At 44.4% G+C, this 19,680-nt stretch overlaps 1 protein-coding gene across 1 annotated transcript in view; it reads right to left on the bottom strand.

Annotated features, from left to right (window-relative positions):
* znf438 (zinc finger protein 438) overlaps window positions 1-7,740 on the bottom strand; it is a 39,253-nt gene extending 31,513 nt beyond the window's left edge. The window contains exon 1 of the mRNA XM_068709553.1: window positions 7,648-7,740. The gene's annotated coding sequence lies outside the window, so the exon portion shown is untranslated. The remainder of the gene's footprint in view (window positions 1-7,647) is intronic.
* Between the last annotated feature and the right edge of the window lie 11,940 nt (window positions 7,741-19,680).

Consider the following 19,680-nt stretch of genomic DNA (forward strand, 5'->3'; position numbering starts at 1 on the left):
AAGTAATGCTGGTGTGGAGCGTGATTGGTTTACTCTTCAAAGATAGAAGATTTGCAAACCCTTTCTGTGTGTACTCTAGTTACCTCCCCTCAAACATATGAGAAAAAGCAGTAATTTAGAGGTCTCTGGTGGGCTGTAGAGGGCTTAGCGTGTCCAACTGGATCTGGAGTGTAGCTGCAAACCGGCCTTAATGCACCGCCAGGTCAACTTTGCTGCGTGAAAATGGCAACACAAGGCCAGTTAGCATGGCCGCTCGAAGCGCTGGGCGCATAAACAAGGTAGCAGGACGAGCTAAAAGCTAAGAATGTTTAGCGACTGCCACTGCGCTCAGCCAGGACCACCAGAGGTAAGACATGTATCTATACATGAAACTACACTACGTCAGGGTGCAGCCAGAGACAAAAACAAATGCTGCTGTATAAAACTGGAACGGTACAAGAAAGTAGAGTAGGAAGACAGGGGCTGGCACAACTTAGAGGCAGCATAATGTTCATGTGTTTGGTAGCGTTGCACAGTATACTGATCCTAGAAAGGTATCATACCCTGCTGTTTAAAAACGGTACGATATTCCGTTTTATTAGTACCGGTACCTTAAGAATTGAATAAGTCCCAATCCCAAAGCAGAGAGCTAGCGCTAACCTCGAGGATGGAGTCAACAAATTAAGTTGAAACGGCAAAAAGTATAGTATCCAATATATTCTGTTTTCAAGCCTCGGAGTGGTGAAGACTGAAACAGAAGGGCAGCTAGATGACGGGTCTCTCTCTTCCTACCGTCCCTTTAAATAGCCGTACCCTTGGCCTATATGTTACTATTCGTTCCAATGAAATAAATCTCATCCAACATCAGCGACTGAGACCAGTGTTGCTGAGACGGCGTTGGAGCAGAACAGGAACACCCATGTACAGACGCGAGTAAACACGCAGTCAGCTCCGTTGTTCTGTCTGACGGCTCTGTAAGCCCGAGGGCTCCGGAGCTGTTTCTCCCTCTACAAACAGCTCTGCTCTACAGCCCCCCCCCCCCCAGATGTCTCGTTACTGTAACGCAAGCGGAAGGACGAGCGTTGCGCACGCCACTGGCCTCCAGAAAATGCCTGCTCTCCTTTCAATTAGAGAGGATTAGCCTGAGCGGGCCCGCGATGCGATAGCCGTGCATCTAGCAGGACGCTCATACGTCAGACCCTAAATAAATTACAGAGGAGCCGAGAGCCTGGCGGGAGCAGAGGGTGGAGTTATGGCTCCACTAGACTGTACGACAGGCTTAATAGGAGGAGGATGCTGTAGCCTCTATAAAAGTTGACACCCTATGAAAAGGGCACAGGCGGAGAGACGCAGGTATACGCCTTCACTGACTCTCGTAAATTAGACCTATAGGATCCCACGCAGATTTAGCAGCTTTGCGCCGCGTGCATTAATCAAGCAATAAAGCCAAGTCAGTGGAATTTCTGCAGTGTCATGCCACCTGTACGGAGCCCCATCCCGTCCCGGTGACACGTGCTGTATAGGGAGCCGGGCCGACCACAACGGGATAGCGCCGCAGCCTGCATCACTCACTTTTATGGGAATGGGGCGGCGTGGGGGGTTTAACAAGAGGTTTTACTCGTCAAGGGGAACCGGCATTACATAACCATAAAACGATGAGGGCCCACAAATCACCGGACGACTGGTGACGCACGGTACACGGAAGGGGCCGGGCTTGTTGTTGTAGTAGCAGTGCAGCTCGCGGTCTCGCCGGTAAACACTCTCTGGTTGTGGGTGTAACCCATTTGTCCTGCAGTATAGGAGTTTCTGCGTGAAATTGAAAATACAGTAAACTCTCTAAAACTGCAGTTAACCTCGCTCCTCTGCATCATTTTCCAGGGAGTCCGCGCCATAGCTGGAGCGACTCCACTGACCAGGGGCGTCTGTGGTTGAGCTGAGGCTCCGCTACGCCTGACATGGAGCACCGTCGAGGGGGGAACGACTGACTAATGGCAGGGTAACATGATCCCGGGCCGGAGGGAGAGAGAGTGGGTGCAACCCTGACGCCAAAATCATAGCTGTGGGATGGAGAGAGAGAGAGAGAGAGAGAGAGAGAGAGAGAGAGACAGACAGACAGACAGACAGACAGACAGACAGAGAGAGAGAGAGAGAGAGAAAGAGAGAGAGACAGACAGACAGACAGACAGACAGACAGACAGACAGACAGACAGACAGACAGACAGACAGACAGACAGAGAGAGAGAGAGAAAGAGAGAGACAGAGAGAGAGAGATAGAGACACAGAGACAGACAGACAGAGAGAGACACAGAGAGAGAGAGACAGAGAGACAGAGACAGAGAGACAGAGACAGAGAGAGAGAGAGAGAGACAGACAGAGAGAGAGACAGACAGAGACACAGAGAGAGAGAGACAGAGAGACAGAGACACAGAGAGAGAGGTGTTTGTGTTAAAGCGGTGGGGGGGTGAGGGTCTACACGGTGTATTGGGGATGAAGGTGAACGCCTCTCTGCTGCGCCCACCGCTGCCGTGGGACGGACCGCTGAGGAGCGACGTGGAGCAGCTCGGGTTTCTCAGACGCGTGGGCCCAAAACCACTTGGATTTTCCCTTAATGTCTGAAGCTAATTGAGAAAATTTAGGCTGGTAGTCAGAAATAAACGCACACCTCTACAGGCCCAAACCTTTAAACCAGGAATTAAGCTGTCCCTGCAGCAACAGAGAACCCCTTAATTACAGTTCATATGCACCACTTAATAACACCATTACTGACATGATCAGGGGCTTGATTTGGGTCTAGCTGATCTTAAGGTGACGCTCCCTGTGAAGAAAGAAAAAAGAAAGACATTAAAGGGTACCTTCATTTTTCAAATCAGTCTTCAAACAATAGTCAGGTGATACGTTGTTTATTATATTCCTAAATAGATTCATTGATTGTCTAAATTGCTGCCGTTTCATTTTCTGTCGATCCACTGATCGATTATTCCATTAACTGTAGCTCCAGTAAAAAAGAAAAGCAATAAGTAACAACATTATTAAAGGCAAAACATTTTCAGTTATTTATACTAATGCCTTACTGGAAAAGATTTTTTGATAACAGGCATTACACAAAGTGAAAGTTCCCGTCGAGAAAAATAGAGTTTTAAAGAAGTTCCCTGCGAAAAAAACCCAATAATCCCAAAGTATCACTACGTTAAAATAACCGACACAGAAATAGGAAATGATGAAAAAAGCCTTGATTGCGATAACTCTTACAGCAGGCCTTTCTGACCGTGGTTGAACACGACTTCCCTTTTTCTTTTTTAAAAGCCTTATTCTCTTCAGCACAAAAGGTGTTAGGAACTGCCGGCTCCACACTTTCGGACAGGTTGGGGGCCTTGCTCAAGGGCATCTCGGCAGGGGCCGGCCTTAAAAAAGTCCTCCTACACTTTTAAAAACGGTCCGACTCAACTTTCACTTTAGTGGAAACTTATGATGTAATCACAGAGCGAAGTGACAAGCAGCCGTACGACCCGGTGCTCAGGTCTACTCATTAGGTAACCGCTCGACGGCTCACCGTGAGCCACGCACGCCGCCGACAAAATGCTTTGCAAAAAGAGGAACGTAGCCAGGAACCACGCTAATGCTCGGAGCGGCGGCCTAATATAATAACATGCCTCCCGCCGCCTGCAGCCTCCAAATCCAGTAAAACGTCAAGTCATTAGGCTTCACGTGTCATTTTCATTGACTTTCTTTGGAAGCAAGAGTCTGGCAAGACCCACAATTTAGCAGAGAGAGAGATGTTCACCAGACTATTACTGAACCACATCCTCCCAGTTTTCCATAACACAATATGCTCTCCATTCATTATTCAGACAGGAGATGCACTTTCCTTGTTCTTCTGCTCTCCGCTCATGACATCTTCGGGCGGCACTTAACAGACGGGGATGCATATCGGCTGCTTACAATGAAATGCGAAAAAAAGACCACTTCAAGGGTTTTGATCAATTAGACTTAAACAAGCTGATGGACTTTCTAATTTTGTGGCAGAACTTAACACGGCAGAGGATTCTGTGCTGCATTCACCCTCGTGTTTTTTTACCATTACCCATAATGTGGAGATGACATAATTGGAAAAAGTAGTCCGAGGCTGAGAGCACAATGTAAACTCAATCAGAGTCCGATACAGAACGTTCGGCCGTTATCACACCCCTCGTGCAAAATCTGAGATATTTGGAATCGCCTCTTTTTTTGTGTGGTTATTGCCCATTGCTTCACTTCAAAGTCTGGAATGAGTTGGCACCCGAGTAAAAAAAATAAATTGAAAAAAAGTCTGTTACGGTAACACCATCTCGGTTACGATTGAACGGAAATGTTAGACAAGCGTCTAAGTTTCCTCCGCCCGACTTCCAACCTCCCCGTCCAGCCACATGTGAAACCACGCCGGAGCTGCTCGCCGAGCCAAAGCAAACGCTCCCGTCGCTCACGGGCCATGGGCCTGGCGCCGGATGCCAGCCCCTCAAACTCACACTGTGGTGATGAACGATATCACGCTGCCCATGCTTAACAACGAAGCTTAAAGTGTGTGCTCCCACAGTGAGCTGCGAGATAGAGGAGGCCGTCGCAGCTCTGTGTGTGTGTGTGTGTGTGTGTGTGTGTGTGTGTGTGTGTGTGTGTGTGTGTGTGTGTGTGTGTGTGTGTGACTCATCTATAAAGAGCTGAGTCTGCAAAAGCATCTTAACAAATAAAAGAAGTGTGTATGCTAACCCGGTTTTAGACCAGTGAATGGAAGCGGAGCCAGAATGAGAGCTGATTTCTGCGTATGAGGTCAGGCGCTCTGGAACACACCTTACCTGAACTGTACGCTGTGTTTACTCTGCTCCACTGAAGTGACCTGCACTCACACAGCGTGACACACACTCACAAGGCAAACGGAGAGCAGCCACTTAAAGCAGAGTCAGGCCTTTTATCAAAGGCTCACTTCACCCAAATTAAGAAAAAAAAAAAAAACATATTTTGCCACTTAGCTCCAGTGGTGTGAGTGTGTGTGTGTGTGTGTGTGTGTGTGTGTGTGTGTGTGTGTGTGTGTACATATACACACACACACACACACACACACACACACACACACAGTCATGACCGCATGTTTGGTTTGATTTTGAAATATTCCCCTCTGAGGTTACGCATCACAACATTCCAGAGCAACAGCTGACGTCTTTGAGTGTCTTATTTTGTCCAACAAACAGCCTCAAAAGCCACTAATGTTTAATTTAAACTGTTACATACAAGATGGAACGTAATATTGTGAGCAGTGCAAACAAATTACCATTCACTTCCATTTTACAGGCAGAAATCTCAATGACAGATAGCAAATACAGAAAGAAAAACAGTGAACTGGCCCTTTAAGCTATTCTATTTTGGAGGAGTTTACAAGGTGTTTTTGAGAGCCAACCAATCATGACACACAGAAAGCAGGATTCCCCACAGATGACAACCACAGTCAAACTGGAGCGCGTGGGGGGGGCGAAAGAGTGATCCGTGGAGTATTTGTTAACTACGATAATCAAGAGCTGGCATGGAGTAGGTGTCGGCTGTGCCGTGGGAGTTTCTGTTATGAGTGTGAAAGTTTTACCGAATGCGAAAAAAAGAGCGTTTACCGATTTGACCTGCTTTCCATCATCAGCAAAAAAATACTGCTGAGACAGCAGTATTTTTCTACAAAAAAGAAGGTGCGACAGTGAATGTGATTTTCTCTCTAGGTCCCAATAATGTTGCCTTACCATGAGTCAGAGTCTGACCGAATTACGTCAGGTTGACACCAGACCCCTAGAGCCCCAATGGCTCAGAATTCTCTCTCTGTTTTATGTTTGTTCTGGGGAACCCCCCCCCCCCCCCCCCCACCCCACTTCTGAATTTGTGATAACTGATCAAAGTGAAACCACAGTTTAAGAAACTGTTTTCAGTCAACTTTTCCTGCATTAGGTCATAAAGAAATGTGACCTTTCACGGCATCTTTCATGGCCCTCAGCAGAGCGTGAAAATAAAAAAAATTGTTGCATCTGGAAAGGAAAACCCAAGAACTCTGTGGAACATACCTCACGCCACGGTGAGAGAGACTGGACGGACTGGAGGGGAATTTTCTCCTTCTACCACGATCCGTCTTCAGTTCACCACAGAGGATCGCATTCCTCATTTTTAACTTCTTAGAAGGTGTTTAATCTAAAAGCTCGGCGTGGGATGGTGAATTGTCACACGGCCTGTTCGCCGACACTAGATCAGCGCTCCAAAATAAAAAAAGCCGTATGAACTCATGATCTCAGAGCTCTCAGGGTGGCCCGCGTGGAGCAACAAGCTACAAAAGCAACATTGCAGGAGAGCTGTCCCGAAGCTACCCGCTGACCTTTGACCTCCCGGCGGAGGCCAGCAATACGCTAAGCAACAGTGTAAACAAGTCCAGCCAGTTCCAGCTGATGAGGAGTGATGTCAGTAGGGTCAGGACCTGCACTGCAAACGACTGGCGCATCACTAATGACGCAGTAACTGTAAACAGAAGCACCTCCTATATGTGTGTATATGTCTCCACGGTGCAGTCTGTGATGCAGATCTGAAGGTAACACATCATTTGCAATAATTTAACATACAGTGGCCCATACTATATCAATACTTTAAAAACGGACTAACCACGATCAGAGAACACGACTCCAAGCAGTTATTAAAGTGATGAGGGCCCTTTAGTGGTGGGTGATACAAGTACAAATATAACGCAGTATATTGTAATGTATAGCAGAATCTAGGACATATTCTAAAAACTTGAAAGATCAAGACATTTCATCACAATGATGCAAACAAAAAAAACTACTGGCAACATCACAGTATGTCATCAAATTGCACAATCACTGGGCCCCATCTGCATACATGGATTTAAAGAAACCTGCAATAAGATAATAACTGGGTTTCGCCTTCTGTTCTCTGGATGTGCAGTCCTGCTCTAGGTGGGCAACAGGTGTTTGTTTACATCCACAGCAACCAAATAGTTGGAAATAACCCTAACGTTGATCATAACTACGTTTGTGGAAAATAGAGATGACCTCTCTCCAAATGCACAACGCCTTTAACCAGAAGAGAGCACACACCGAGCTATGTAACGCACAGGTGCACATCCAGCAGTGCCGCCGTGCAGGAGCAGAGTTGGGGGACAGAAGTGAGGTTGTTTCACACAGCACCACAACAGTCAGGCTGTTATCTGCGCATCTTCTCACGTGTCGCTGATGTCTGTGTGCAGATATCACTGCGGGGAGCCCTGGTCTGATGACGTTTTAATGCGATGAGAGCACAGCTGCAGGGTTAGCCGCAGGCCTGCTCTGCGTTAGCTACACACACACACACACACACACACACACACACACACACACACACACACACACACACACACACACACACACACACACACGGCCATACGTTTGTGTCCCTCACTGTTCGTTGCACGCAAACCCCTACCACTCTGCGTGGACTGCTGTACGAGTTTGCAGCTGTTATTCGTCCTGTAAATGCAGAGCTAAAGCTAAAGCTCCTAGCTGCTGCATGTAAATGCTACCGTGATAACATTGCAAACGAGCGCCGTTGGGCTTCGTTTTCCCTCTCTGCACAGCGGCGGGCTGGGTGCTAAACGCTGGATTAACTTTAAACACAGCTCACCTGGATCCCCAGTTATGTGGAGGAAGCGCCTTCAAGCTACGACGCGCTCATTTTGTCGTAAATACCTGGTAATACCGTCGATCCTCATAAATGTTTCTCTCCAGCCATTTTTGAGCCAAACCGTCAACTCGATCCGGCGGGTGGAACAAATATGACCGAGTTATTAATATATGCCAATTTCTCATTTTAATGCGTCCTAAAATAATTAAATGGACTCAAACAGCCATCAAATTCTGCTTCAGTAAGCAATGTGTGGTTCAGGCGGGTGGAGAAGCAACATTCCGCGGTCCCTATTTCCCCGTGCAACCCCGCGGAGGCAAGAGTGGTACAGCTCGTAATATTCCGGGGACCTACTTTGCCCTGCTCGGTCAATGCAGCCAATCAGCGGCTCAGTAGTAACCTGTAGCCGCACATCACAGCGCTGTCACTGACGGACAGCTGAGAGGACGTCACAAACGTCAAAGTCATGGTAGATGTCTGCTTTAACACGTCAGAACAATAACGTAACGTTGCCGTAACACTGCGGGCACACACACACACACACACACACACACGACCGCATGTTTGGTTTGATTTTGAAATATTCCCCTCTGAGGTTATGCATCACAACATTCCAGAGCAACAGCTGACGTCTTCGAGTGTCTTATTTTGTCCAACAAACAGCCTCAAAAGCCACTAATGTTTAATTTAAACTGTTACATACAAGATGGAACGTAATATTGTGAGCAGTGCAAACAAATTACCATTCACTTCCATTTTACAGGCAGAAATCTCAATGACAGATAGCAAATACAGAAAGAAAAACAGTGAAGTGGCCCTTTAAGCTATTCTATTTTGGAGGAAGCCTATTTGGAAGAAGTATTCGGTTCGTTTATTACAGTAAAAGTTGAAATACTGCATCTTAGAACTACGTCGTTAGTGGCAAATGTCCTGCTTTTAAATTTAAATTACAGGGGCTCACCTGCAACTTTACTAATTATGTTAATGTCTATGACAAGTCCCCCAACTTTATGAAAGGATATTAGAGTGCTGCAGAAATTACGTATTTTGGTAGGCCAAACCCGGAAGTAAACATTGCACTGGTTCCTTTGACAAAAAGCCAATGGGATTTTGAATTATCACACAAAATAACCTCTGTGGTTAACACAAGTCTATGACACTTACATGATTTGTACAGCAAGATAATCTTCACAAATGGTCGCCACTTTTATGATTGTTCTAAGCCTGAATGCAATCGGCAGAAGTAAAAAGCTAACATTAAGATATGAACTAATTACACCACTCTATACACACTGAGGCTGTAAACGCGTGATGACGTTTATTGGCGACACTTGTTGGCAACCGCCTTTTTTAATACATGTAGAAGCTTCAAAATTCACAAGAGGGGGATTTACTGAAGCATTTTATGTTCCAGATCAACACGTTAAAACCTCTTAAGCTTGTGTTAACCACACACCCTATTGTTTGCATCTAACAAAAACCCCGTTCGAAAAACCCACTGACTTCCAGACGAGGGAAAGTTATGTGAAAACGCTGACTCATTTCCGTGTTTCAGGACTCTATACTAAATCACTGGAGTACCCCTTTAAGAAAGTAAACTACACAACATGAAGTAAAAACAACCTTTGTGCAGGATAAATGGCCTCTGTCAGTGTTGTGCCGTTATAAACTGATGACTGTATTTTTTATTAGAGATGTCTAGAGATCGGTTGCTTTTCATTGTCGGTGCTGTTCCAGATGGAGCTCACTTTAAGCAGGGAAGCGCCGATCGATCTACTCCTCTCCTGATGCTGATTCCAATATCAAGCAGATTAGATATCAATCCCTCTTCCTCACATATTCAAAAGCGCCATGCCTCCTCGCTGTATAGAAATCACTGAGGTCATGTTTGTGTAGGGATCGTCGTGGCCCTAAAAACTGAGTTGGTGAACCACATGACTGAATAGAGGAAACACTAAATAAAACAATGACATGTAAACTGTAAACTCATTATGTCACAGCTAAATTCCCCCTTGATAAGGTCAATATCTATGTTTAATCACCAATCCAGTGAATCTGCTCCGTGCATTCAAGTAGTTTATTTACTGGTGGGTAATGTGGTTCCCTGTATAACGATCAAGGCTGGATCACCAAGCAGATAAAAAGGACAACTGCCTAAAGGCCACCGACTGTGAGGAAAAAGGGCACAAAAAGCCCCTGTCAATTGATTCTAATGATTACATTTATTTGGGAACCTGAACCATTAAAATACAACATAAACTCAGGCAATGTTGGATTCATTACTGAGACATAGATGATCCTTCTTGTCCCAGGAGGGAAAGTCATGTCTCAGATGAAAAGCCTACACACAAGACCTGTGTTGGTCATTTATACACACATACTGTACATCCATGAATCCCCACATAGACTTACATACACAGGTCCACACATACATACACAAACATCTACATACAGAAGTCAACATGGTATTTTATGTAATGCCGCTGTGGCAGAAGGGACAACATACAGAGTATGTTAAATGTATAAATACAGCCGGGTACATATGCATACATTGTGACGAGAGTGATGGTGGTCATAAGGGGCCCAACAGCAGCATCACTTCTGTTGCTGCTATAATTGTTACTGTTCCCATTTATATTTTATTCCTACTGCTAGAATTAAATATATATATATATATATATATATATATATATATATATATATATATAAAATTACATTTAGAACTCTATCGATCATTTTTTATTTGTTTTTTGTTACAAGACTATATTAATTATTGCAAGACATTAAAGCACCTTTAGGCAGCACACTGTAGCTTGACCAATAGTAGTGTTTGGTGACAGTTGTGCCACCTGTTATTTACGGTGGTTTCATAGTCGTCGTCAACATTGCATCCTAATTCATTCATTTAAAAATGGCACTTCATGTCAAAAAAGCTGCATTGTAAGGATCCGTTGTGACACAGATGCATACCCACGAGCACAAGCATTTAGACATGCATATGAATTGACAATCACACACACATGCACACACACATAACACACGCCCTTCTTACTGGTATTTCACACTGCGTTCTTGGTGCAATGAAGCATGGTGTTGTTAGTTTTGCAATTTGAGTCACCTGGGGCTACACATGTCCTGTTCTGTTAACCGCTGTCACAGGCCTCAGTGTATAGTCTGTGGCAGGTGGCGATGTTTGTTTGTGTGTGTGTGTGTGTGTGTGTGTGTGTGTGTGTGTGTGTGTGTGTGTGTGTGTGTGTGTGTGTGTGTGTGTGGAACACAGACGGACAGAAAAAGATGTATTCAGTTTCATGCTGCTCAGGATTCTCTCTGTGTCTTTTTCTGTCTCTTTCGAGCAGCAGCAGCAGCAGCAGCAGCAGCAGCAGCAGCAGCAGTTGTCAGGAGCCTCGAGAACAAAGACGAGCAATCAGGAACTGCAGTACAGGTGTTGTCACCGCTGTGTTTCTGAAAGGCCCCGTTTCATGCTGGTGGCGCTCGGCGAGTAATATCAACATTTCTCATCTTCCAAAACAGGATATGAAAGAGAGTTGCCTTTTTCTTTTTGTTACCCTTGATCACTCACTAGCATTCGTGCCTTATGACTGCAACACTTGGTTAAATCCTCAGGTGTCACACTGAAACACATGTCTGAACGTTCAAAATGATACGCTACTCTTCTGTGTGTTGAGCTATAAGAGCTCTCTTCTTTTTTTAAACAACGTCTTAACTATAGAAAAAAAGTAGTTGTGGCATCCCTACTTTGTGATCAATACAAGGATCTTTAGCTCAGGGCCAAATAGAATTAAGAATTGCTTTAGGATAATGACAGTATCGACCAGCGCTCAGTAAAGCGTCTCAAGCCGTGGCAGGTTAATTCCCTATCTATGAAGGTGTTCAGGGAGCCAGTCTGAGTCAGGTTTTGACGGTCAAAGTGATTCTCTCCAGCGCGGCGGTGCTGCTGTTGCAGCACTATGCACAGCACCTACTTTCCCCTCCCGTGTCCCACACAGCCATTTTAAAAGCTATAATTTACAAGCCATTCTCTCGGAAAACTCAGACACACGAGAACGTCGATGCCATCACAGAAATGGAGAAAAGCTGGCGCTCGCGTGGACCACACTAGTAAAAACTGAACTGCGGCAACGTTGTGGAACAATTTATCCTCTCTATTGGCATGCGCCTGCATATCCGTAAACCCCAAAAGTCCTCCGGCGACTCACGGATGACATGTCGTGAATTACAGGTCAGTATGAGTTATGGTCAGATCAGGCTACAAAGCATTAAGGCTGACGCTGTAATATAACATAATAACACAATTACAGCGTCGCAAAAAAAGAAGAAGAAATGGTTAGGCAAACAATCTTAGGAAAGAATTAGCTCTTTTTTGCATGTTAAAACGGCCGCTTCCTCCGAGGACTCAAAGAATTCTGGCAAAAACACACAGAAAAGTGTTCCGAGTTCCCCCTCTTCTTCTCAAGCTGATCTATTTTTTAAGCAAGGTGCTTTGAGTGAGCACTCCTTGTTGCCTATTCCCTCTGTGAATAGAACTAATTTACCTTGCTCATTATGTGAGACGTTGAGGTGTTTTGATGTTTGGAGATGAAAATGCTTTGAGATGAAATATTCATTTTTTTCTAGTTGGCTTAATTATGTATGTGTCCACTGTCAAGTAGAAAACTCACTGCTCCTGTGAGGGATGTTTCAAGCGTACCTTTTTGCCATTGGCACAGAATACATTACCTCCTTATTACAGGGATTGCCTGGCGTACACTCATATGCAACCTTATGGAAATATTAAATGAAGAGGCTGCACACCTCAGTGGACACACTGAATAAGCATGAGCGTCTCTTTTCGTGACTCATAACGTGAAGGTTGGGCTGATTGTCGTGTTTTGCTCATTTAATCCGTCGTTTCAGCCACAACTTTGTTCCTGTAGACAAAGAATATACCTGAACTCTTTGTTCTTTTATTTGAAATAAACCTACTCCAACAGTGATGTAATGAGTTAATGCGCTGGATTATGAGCAGATGGTAGAGGTGCCTTAGGTGTAATTTGTCTAACATCATGAAAGTCGTGTGTGTGTGTGTGTGTGTGTGTGTGTGTGTGTGTGTGTGTGTGTGTGTGTGTGTGTGTGTGTGTGTGTGCGCAGCATTATGGTCATGTGAGAATCAGGTGTCAAGCTGGGGCTTTTCAAAGGGACCATGTCAAAGCAAGAGGTCAACACTTTGAGATATACTCAAAATGATCGTGACATGAGAAGATCGATACGCCGCTCTGTACAGTTAATATGAAGCTACAGCTGGCAGACAGTTAGCGTAGCTCAGCATTAAGGTTGAAAACGCAGGGAAAGGTTTAAGACAAAGATATAACATGTTCATTTATGATACAAAAAATAGAGGCAGGGGCAACAGCTAGCCTGGATTAACACACAAACTGAAATGTGTTAACTAGTGTGCCAGTATGCAATCTTTTGAACTGACTAGCTGGCAGGTTAGCTGTTTCCCCCCTATTTTCAGTATTCATGCTAAGCTAAGCTAAGCATGAACTGACTCCAGCTCCACACTCAAAGGAATAGTTTGACATTTTGAGAGATACAATTTGCTTTCTTTAGTTAGATGTTAAATATGAATGTACAGGCAGCAGCTAGTTAGCGTAGCTTAGCATAAAGACAAAAAAAGTGGTGAAACATCTAGCATACACCTCTAATGCTCACTCATTAACACACACTATGTTGAACAGTGACGTGCGGTGAGGTTGGTGTCTGGTGAGGCTCTGACTCTACATGAGTCAGATGTACAAACATATGAACCAATAGAGACGCTTACATCACCATTCAGTGGAAGCTTGACCATTGACTACTGGTTGTTTTTCATACCAGCATTATTTACACACACACACACACACACACACACACACACACACACACAGGTAAGGTACATATTTGATTCCACCGGAGCGCTCGCGAGCGTGAACATCGTGAGATTCCGCGATAATCTGTGTAACAACCAGGATGTATAAAGAGAAGAACAAACACATAACAGGTTACTTTACCTGTCCGACGGTGAATTACTGTTGATTTGGTCACATTTCACTGTTTTTTGAGAAATTTTTAAGCTTGGATATAGAATCTTACATTCTTGTGGTCAAAGCAAAATAGAAGAAGAAGAGAAGTGTAGAAGAAGAGCAACGACAGAACAACATAAATCGACCCGTGGGCTCTCGCTCGCCCCCTTCAGTGAGGCAGAGGTACTGTTTGCCTCTCTGTGCTTTTTCACCGGTTTAATGTCAGATCAGCAACACTAAACATGTTCTACACACATTATGTAAAGAAAGGACATATAATAAAATTACATTATAAATTATAAATTACATTTATAGCACAGATCAGTAGAGAAATATTAATATTTATTTTATTTTAGCATTATTTGTTTTTTGCCTCCCCTGACCGCACGTCCCTGGTTGTTTGTTTAATCTGTACAGAAACGGAGGCGTAAAATGAACAATTAGTGGTTTTACTGGAGTCTCTGCTGGTTGTTTGACAGCATTAGCCTACATAGTCACAACTCCCGGACAAGAAATAGTCCCACAACCCCCCAAGTTAACCATCTCCTGGCTGCAGCTTCATATCTATCTCTTGGCAAGAAAGAGAATAAGTGTATTCCCCAACATGTCAAACTAAAGCCTGAAACATGAGATTTATATAAATCTTCTACTACTACTCCTATTGAACATGTGGGGCAGAGAAAAATGAAACAAGAGTGTCGGCTGAAATGTCTGTAAAATGAAGAAAGGTACTAATTACCTTTAATATTTCCTTTCTCCTTGTTGGACAGTCTGCCTGTGCTCAGCATGTGTGTGTCCTAGCGTTTGTGCACGTGTGTTTGTATGTGGGGATTCCAACAGCCTGGCTTTGATGCTCTTTGGACCTCTTCTCCTTTCCAAGCCATGAAGTCAAGGCCCTCTCGCTCTCTCCAAAGTTGTAAAACATGAAAATGAAACACTTGCCTATCTCACTTTCAGTTTTGTCCAGATGTCACGTTGAATATGTGATGCTCTCCACATGTGTGTAATAGGGACTTTTGGTGGAGCGAATACTCAAGAGGTGATCAGGGTAGAAAACAGTTCAAATACACATGTACGAGAAAATGCCCACACCAGTCTATTATACATGAAGTTCTGTCCTTCATGAACATCTTCCTCAGCATCTGTATCCTTTTCTTCAACAAACAGTATGAGCTGTTTTACATATTCTTTACATAATGCTGTCCTTTTAAATATAGCCAGGAAAAGCTTCAGAGGAATTCAGTAATTGAACCAAATCTTGGAATGCATCTCTGATCATTTCAACATAACTGCAGGAATCCCACTTGATTTCTGTAAACCTTTCCACACCCGATAACCGATCGCTGCTGAGTCTCCCCGTCCCCAACACTTCATTGCAAAAACCCTCAACGAGGACTATCTCTGTACATGTTTATTTCCAAAGCCTTATTGGCTGTTGTGCTATTATTGCAGCCATTTCCTGTGCTGGAATTTCATTTTGGGGCTCCCTCCTCGCTCCTAAAACTTCCTAGTGGCCTGTCACCCTTTCAGCGCCTCTCGCTGGCTCTTGTAAAGGTGTGGGTGGCCATGGTTGGACCCTGAAGTGGCTGCACGGACGCTGAGCTGTGAAATTACATTAAGCCGCCAGCCTAAGGCCCATGGCAATCCTCCCTTAATGAAAACTGTTTCACGGCGCGGGCTGCTCGGAGCACCGGAGACAATCTGTTTGACAACCGGGGCTTAATATGGAGAGGTTGAGTAAAGGGACACCGTAGTAATTGGCTGGCATTTTGGATGTTCATTTATAGTGCTCCGCCGCTATTTGTGTACGGAGGAAAAAAAAATTCTCTGATGTTCTGTGAGTGTGTGTGGGAAAAGAGTAGGTGTGCGGTATTCATATTCATCCAGTGAAAACAGCAGTGGCCTATCACAGAATGGAACATAAGCACATACACAAACATAAACCACCCACACACTATTCACTCATAGAGCCTCCCCATTGTACCCATATAGCCACAGCGTCTCAGATGTGTTCCCTTGTAATGGAAATGCAGTGTACAGACAAACGCTCTCATCTAGGGGAATGTAACCTGTTAATGGGTATCTAAATCTAAAAGGTCACCTTATTCATCAATGAAAAGTGCGCTTCATTGTATTTTTGTGAGCTGCCACGTGTATTTTTTTTTGTTTTAAAGTGAAGCTCGTTTATTTTCTGAGACTTCTGCCTCCACTCCATTGCAATGGAGAAGAATATCATTTTGTTTGTGGTGCGCACCGTTTTGGACAAATACATTTAAAGCTGCACAAATTGTTTTTGTTGTAATAACGGCTCAAACGAATATCTGTAATGTGAAAGGGGTGACTCCAAGTGACAAACCCACAGAGAATCATGAGCCAACTCTGCAGTGCTCCTCAGTTCTTTGCAGCTCTTTGTTTTGGTTTTACGGGTCAGTCAGTGAAGAGGCTCTGATAAACCTGCTTCACACTTCTGTACATCCCCACCTCCACAACAGCAGACAGACAATGTCACCGATTAGCTGCTGAGCACGGTGGAGCCTTTACCAAACGAAGAAACTAATATTTCCCTCAAGAGTTGGAGGAGACCAAAAACAGAGCTCAAAAGAGAATTGATACTGTATTTACATTCACCAGCTGACTGCCCCCAAGTGGCCAAAATAAATAGTTTACACATTGTCCAATCTGGTCGGATGGTCTTCACTTGCTATGCGCAGGATGCAGGATTGATATATTTTGATGTACAAGGCAATTCTAGACAGGTTACCCATGTACCTATACTCCACGTTTGTACGACAGTTGTTGGACCCACAGTTCTAGGTCCAACAATTGACTTGGATTTAAGTTCGGATGGATTAAGACTGGAAAAGGGAGTCTATTTCAAAATGCTTTTGGTCAAGGAACGATCTGCGGGATAGACTCAATCTAGAGTCACTAATCCCTCTAGCCTGTTAAAATAGAAAGTTAACCCACGTTTTAACCACTTCTTGTCACCTTGTGTAACGATTGCGTCATGTCTTGATGCCCTTTTCTCTTACACACTATCTGTGTCTATGTAACCTCTTCTGTTGATGCGTGAACTTTAGTTTTTACTCTGTATGGATAAAATGTACAACATTCGATGTTTAACTGTGCCTGCCCTCTTGGCCAGGTTTTAAAGTCATGATCAACGGCTCTTTAAAGAAGTCGCTTCGATAGAGAGTAGTTCCAATGAGCTGTTCACAGTGAGGTCGTGTTGCAACACCTTTAGTGATGAATATGAAATTCCGCTCACCTTCACCTCAGAGACGTATCTCAAAACCTGAGCAAATGAAACAGAAACTATCTGCAAGGCCCCAACAGTCTAAAATATGCATTTCTTAAAAATTGTGTGCAATACCCTTTAATAACGCAGAATTGCAACTCCATGCAGGTAGGAATTGGACAAACATTCGAAAGACAGAAGCGTTTAAGAGTCTGCAAAATGTGTCTTTGCTGCATCGCCGGATTAACGGCATCGTCTTGTCACTGCAGCACACCTCGGTTAACGCCTATCGTTTTTTGTTGCACACGGGGCTTTCAACTGTGACAGAAGACGCCTCCAAAAATAACGCCTCGAACGTCTTCGCGGCGCAAACACCGCTCCAGCCGCAGCGACAAATGAACAGTAAAATGCAACAGGTGCTCCAATAAGTATAAATTTACAAATTGCTTTCCAGAGGATGGCTGTCTCCTTCTTTGACAGTCACAAGAGGAGGGAGAAGACCGTGGCGAGCCTGTCTGGAGCACCAAGTGTGTGTGTGTGTGTGTGGAGTTATCCTAACACGTGCGTGGACACACACACACACACACACACACACACACACACACACACACACACACACACGTCTGGCTAGCCAAAACAAGTATATATCTTGGCCTGCAGCGGAGACAGGCAGCGTTACGTTCACCCGCAGGTCAGGAGCTCTCAGCCCCGTGGAATCATGGGAGTGGGGGGAGTTTTGTGCTTGTTTGCATAACTCTGAGCATCAGAGGGGGCTTCTTCACCCCCTGTCGTGGGCCGATCCTCCATGAGAGCTATTGTCTCACGTTGGTTTTTTGACTCCTAAAGTGAAGACGGAAAGAGAGGAAGGAAGAAGGATTGGGTTCCTATCAGTTTTGCCTCAGATTAAAAGGTGCATTTCACTGATTTTACAAATTTTTCTATTTATTTGCCAGGAGGAGTCCCACTCGGCCTCTGACCCCGATGATGTCATGAGGGTTATCTCGGGTTGGTCTTGAGGCTTTTGTTTTTTACAATGTTACACCGTCATGGCCGCGGTGGTCATGCAATTGTAATTGAACAAAAACGCCTTGCAGCATTACAACGTTTGAAAGACATGAGTGTTTATTAGGGAGATTGTAAGGCTGCAGGGCCGTGTCAGCTCCTTGATGATTGGCTCGTTGGTCTGTGGTTCCCCTAAGCCAATCACATCCTTTGTACTTCCATAACAAAGACACATCACAAGACACATTTGGTCAGAATCAAAGCAGCATAGGAAAATATATATACTGTGACTTTTACCCCCTATGGACCAAGAATCATAAAACCTACACTTCCCATAATGCAATTTGATTGCATCTTTACTTTGATCCTCTCCTTCTGGTAAATGCAGAATTCAGATCCTTTACTCAAGTAGAGCAACAACAAATACTCCAGTATAAGTAAAACTCTTTCATTGTTACTGAAGAGCTATGAAATGTACTCAAAGTATTAAAAGTAAAAGTACTCGAGCCCATGTGGCTGTATTATCATCTATCACAGGATATCATGTGAATATTCTTTTTGATGTGTTAATGCAGAGCTGTGGTTCGTTAAGGCAAGGCAATCTTATTTAAATAGCACATTTCAATCTCAATGTGGAGCAGAGTTTATATATTTTGGGTGCTGCAATCAATTATTATTATCATTATGTGTTTTTGTGTGTAAAATCTTAATCTGTAAAGTGACTATGAGTAAAAGTATAATATTTACCTCAGTGGAGCAGTAAAGTTCAGGTACTGTACCTGGAAATTGAAGTCATTTAGACTTTATTACATTCCTCCATGCATACGCTTTGTAATGCAGGCTTTCTGTATAAAGCTGTTGAGTCTGTAAGTCCACGTCTGATAACATCAACAGGCTAGATTTTGCTTCAGACTTTGGAGCGCTGATTAGTGCTCCTCATGACAGGTCAACAGAGTCCGTGGCGTTCCCCTTTGATACAGGAGGAGCACTCAAACACTTTGGGATGTACGACTGGCGCTTTGGTTCCGTCACCGTTCACCTTTCATCCCCTGACTCAGATGTTTGGGGTGCGGCTCCCTCCAACAAGTGTGTCAGCCACTTCCTGTCTCGAGACGAATCCATAGAAGAAGACGGAAGCGAGTTGCTAGGTGGAGGGAAACCGAGAGATCGGCATCTCGTCCTCAAAACACTGCATTGTTGGGTTTTTTGGACTCTCAGACAGTGTGTATTCAACTACTGACGAATACTTTGGCTGACATTTGTTTCAACCGTTTCCCCCAAGGGGGCTGACTCGACCTCAAGAGAGGGAGAGACATGGGAAAATTCTCAGGCTCGCAATAAGATCTGTTTATTCGCCCGCGAGCCAGATTATAAGCAGGAGAATTTATAAATAAATTTGAGAAAGAAACAGGGTTTCCCTCCGAACCCCGCTCATTCTCGCCGCTCTTTTTGTGTGCAGCGTGGCGCTTCACTTCCAGGCTGAAATGGATCTTTCCTCCACAGTATCAGTTGCACTGTGGGCTCCACCGGAGCACTTTAAAAATGTGTGTGTGTGTGTGTGTGTGTGTCTTTTAGCTGGATAACCACAGCTGAGCAGAGTGCCATGGCGGTGATAGGGGGGGGGTTGCCGGTCTGTGGAAAAGGGGAGGAGGAGGAGGACCTCACATTTAGCTGCCGTCCCTTGGGAGAGATTAAGCAGTTTAGTCTTTGCTGTGTGTCTCTCTCTATCAC

The sequence above is a fragment of the Cebidichthys violaceus genome, unplaced genomic scaffold, assembly GCF_023349555.1.
Source record: "Cebidichthys violaceus isolate CVI_PGR_0920_01 unplaced genomic scaffold, fCebVio1.0.p SCAF_15, whole genome shotgun sequence".
NCBI classification, from domain to species: Eukaryota; Metazoa; Chordata; class Actinopteri; order Perciformes; family Stichaeidae; genus Cebidichthys; species Cebidichthys violaceus.